General features: G+C 38.4%; 1 protein-coding gene across 17 annotated transcripts in view; it reads left to right on the top strand.

Moving 5' to 3' along the window:
• Epb41 (erythrocyte membrane protein band 4.1) overlaps positions 1-3,792 on the top strand; it is a 161,321-nt gene that overhangs the window by 60,142 nt on the left and 97,387 nt on the right. The window contains exon 2 of one of the 17 annotated variants that reach the window (XM_031378888.1): positions 1,096-1,283. The exons of the other annotated variants lie outside the window; for them this stretch is intronic. The gene's annotated coding sequence lies outside the window, so the exon portion shown is untranslated. The remainder of the gene's footprint in view (positions 1-1,095; positions 1,284-3,792) is intronic. 17 annotated transcript variants of the gene reach the window in all.

Here is a 3,792-nt window from a genome sequence, read left to right as displayed (position 1 = left end):
AAAAAAAAAAAAAAAAAAAAAAAAGAACCGAAAATAGTATTAACCACTGAGCCATCTCTCCAGGACTCTCCAAATTCTTTTTTATTTATCTATCTATTTATTTATTATTTTACTTTTGGAGACAGAGTCTCTCTCTGCATAGGCCTGGCTATCCTGGAACTTACTATGTAGACCAGGTTGGTCTTAAGCTCAAAGAGATCCGACTGTGAGACCTGCCACTTCTGCCTCCCAAATGCTTGGGCTAAAGGCATGCACCACCATACACAGCACAAAACTGTTTTCTTTTTTAAAATAAAAAAAACCAATTGGCTCAAATAGTCTCTTACTTTATGAATACATTATTACATAGTTATTTGTTCTGGCCTCACTTTTTAAATAGACTAAAGTCTTGGAGGGTAGAAGCTAGGATCTTGTTTAGCAACCGTGGCTCTCAGCAGGATGCCTCGGATACTCAGAAATATTCAATGAATGTTCCTTGTGTCAGTGCAGGAGTATATTTGAATTAGTGAGGCGTTTTGTAATATTTCTTGTAACTATGATAAAACTTTAATTTCTCTTTTCCTCAAAGGAAAGAAAAGGAAAATATTCAGGTTCTTACTTCTGAGGAATAAAACCTTCTATTGATGTTGTTGCTCTCATTGGCCACTCATAGAGTATGACTATTATTTAAAAGATTTTTGCAAAAAAAGAAAACCATTTGAATTTATTTATTTATTTATTTATTTACTTTGGTTTTTTTGAGACAGAGTTTCTCTGTGTAGCTCGGGCTGTCCTGGAACTCACTCTGTAGACCAGGCTGGCCTCCAACTCAAGAGATCCACCTGCCTCTGCCTCCCAAGTGCTGGGATTAAAGGCATGCGCCACCACTGCCCAGCCCCATTTGAGTAACTTAAAATGACATTTTATAATTATTTTTAAAGAAAAATTTGAAACTCATTTTCTGCCAGGATTTAGTTTAATGTAATACTAGTTAAGAGAGTAATATGTTGATCAGGAAACTGTAAAATAGAAAGAAGGTGTGGGATGAGGTGCCAGGGTTTCTGGGTGATCTCAGCGGAACTGAAACGCAACCTCGTGTTTTTCAGAGCGATCTAGAGGTTAGATGGGAATGGCTGGCCTGCCTGCCTCCCTCTGGACTCAGGTTCCAGGCAGATGACCCAGAACCACATCCCTGAGGAGTCAAGTATTGCTGCCGTTTGAGGGGATGCTCTTCACTTTACTCTATCAACCATCTTTGTTGCCAAAGGATAAGCTACATGAGAAAATATTTGGCACGAACTTAAGTATGTCAAGTATTGTGCTTCTGTGTGGGTCGGCATGTTAGTTAATGTCCTTTTGATGCTTCACAATAAATTAACAAATAATTGCATTGTAATTAAAATTTAAAAAGCGTTCTTCTATGAGCGCACATTTTTATTTAGAATAGTGAATTATATATGCCTCTAAAAAGCTTCAGAAGTACATATTTCATTTTCCTTCTCTCCCCACCCCCATTCTTTTGTAGTTATTTTTTTAAAAACTTCTGTGTATAAACTTTGGGTTTCTTTAAATTCTACCTTTTGGTCCTATTCTTCTGTCTCAAGATGGCTTGGGATGATGACTCAATTCTACTAACTACACATTTAGTAGGAGGCCCAAGTATAGCAGTGAATCTGAGGTAAACTTTTCCAACTTTGAAGCTATGAAATACAGTTTTCTAAGAGTAAAACTACATTTAAATTAAGGGTAATTATACTAACTTGCACAGTCACTGCTGGGTTTGAAAGAAGACAAGTGGTTTTTGTCTCTGTCTCACAGTGAAGTGTGCACTCAACCTTCCTTCATTTTTGCCCTGTCCCTCCCTGGCTCCATCCTGTCCTGGTTTCCTTCTCCACTCTGCCAGTTTTAGCAAGTAGTTTTTTTTCTTTTTGGTGTTTTGTTTGTTTCTGAGACAGCATCTCTATACAGAGATCTGGCTACCCTGGAACTCACCATGTACACCAGGGTGTTTTTTTTCTTCTTAAAAATATTTGCCTCCGGGCAATGGTGGCGCACGCCTTTAATCCCAGCACTTAGGAGGCAGAGGCAGGCAGATTTCTGAGGCCAGCCTAGTCTATAGAGTGAGTTCCAGGACAGCCAGGGCTACACAGAGAAACCCTGTCTCAAACCCCCCCAAACAAACAAACAAACAAACAAAACCAACTAATGTATATGCCAGAAGAAGGCATTGGATCTCCTGGAACTTAGTTACAGAGGGCTGTGAGCCACCATGTGGGTGAACTGAACCTGGGTCTTCTGCAAAAGCAGCAAGTGCTTTTAACTGCTGAACCATCTCTCCATTTCTTCATTTTAATAAAAAAAAAGCTTATATATATGTATATACACATAAAAAGACTATACACACACATACACACACACACATTTGTTTTGTCAACTTGACACAAAACTAAAAGTCACTTGGGAAGAGGAGCTTCGCCTGAGGAACTGCCTCCTTCAAACCGGTCTGTGTGCATAACTGTGGGGACATTTTCCTGATCACTGATTGTAGTGAACAGGTGCAGCATTCATTACCTCTGGCCCTGCCTGTATGAGAAAGCTGGCTGAGCAAGCCATGGGAGCAAGCCAGTATCCAAGGTTGGCTTCAGTTCTGCTTCAAGCTCCTGCTTTGGTTTCCTTCCATCATGAACTATAACCTGTAGGATGTAATAAGCCCTTTTCACCCCCAAGTTGCTTTTGGTCATGGTGATGACCATAACAACAGAGAAGCAAACAAGAATACTCTGGAAAGAAAGAGACCAGTCGTTATGTGGATGTGGTTTTCTTGAAGGTCACTTATCTGATAGTCTCAGCCAGTCACCATATACTGGAAACTTCAGAGTGGACTTAAAATGTATTTGAAGAACTAAAATCGATTTCATAAAAATTACTGGAGGCTTTCCAGTAATGTGACTCAGTCTTTCTGCTCTTAGGATTTATTCTTAATTTGGACACAATTTTAACTTGGTTGGCTATTTGACTTTGCTAACAGTGGACTAGTTTTTTAGAAAAGAAGATGTTGCAAGCTGCTTGTTGACAGGCCTCTTCAGGAGCAGCAGTGTGTGAGCTGACTGCTAGTGCACAGAACTATCAAAGGCAGACTTCAAGACTGAAGAGAGCCAGCCACTCCAAGGACTTTGTTCTCTCGCTAGGACATCAGTTCTCCATAGTAATTGAAGCTCATTGTGATGACCAAATCAATAAAGTTTAATTATGTTTTGTAGATTTTAAAAAATATCTAAAACGAAGCACATAGCTCATTTTTAAAAGATTTCCATTGAGAATGGCTAAAATAACACATTTTGAGACTTAGGAGATGAGAAGCCGTTCTGTGGAAAATGGCTTTTGGCGTTTGGGTTTCATATCACTTCTGTCTCAGTGATATTTTTGCTTGGAAATCCAGAGCATTAATATATCTAGAATGTACGTAGACATTTTCTAAGTCCAAGCTAGAGTCCTACAAAGATAAAGATATATTGGACCTTTTTTTTTTTTTTTTTTTGGCTTTTAGAAGGAGATGAGTAAGAATCTGTTTATTTAAAAAATATCTTTGAATGAGTTGATCCAACGGTATTAGTCATCATAGAAATGACTTAAATTAAAATCAAGTTGTTGAAAACAGCCTGTTCATGCTGAGTATCACCCTGATTCATGCAGTATGGCAAATAAGTCTTCTTTTTTTTAAAGGATTATTTATGTATTTTATGTATGTGAGTACACTGTAGCTGTACAGATGGTTGTTCGCCTTTGTGTGGTTGTTGGGAACTGAATTTTTTT

This window comes from Mastomys coucha, unplaced genomic scaffold (assembly GCF_008632895.1).
Source record: "Mastomys coucha isolate ucsf_1 unplaced genomic scaffold, UCSF_Mcou_1 pScaffold18, whole genome shotgun sequence".
Lineage (NCBI taxonomy): Eukaryota > Metazoa > Chordata > Mammalia > Rodentia > Muridae > Mastomys > Mastomys coucha.
Note: the sequence above shows the minus strand (reverse complement) of the source record. Positions and strands in the feature narration are given on the sequence as shown.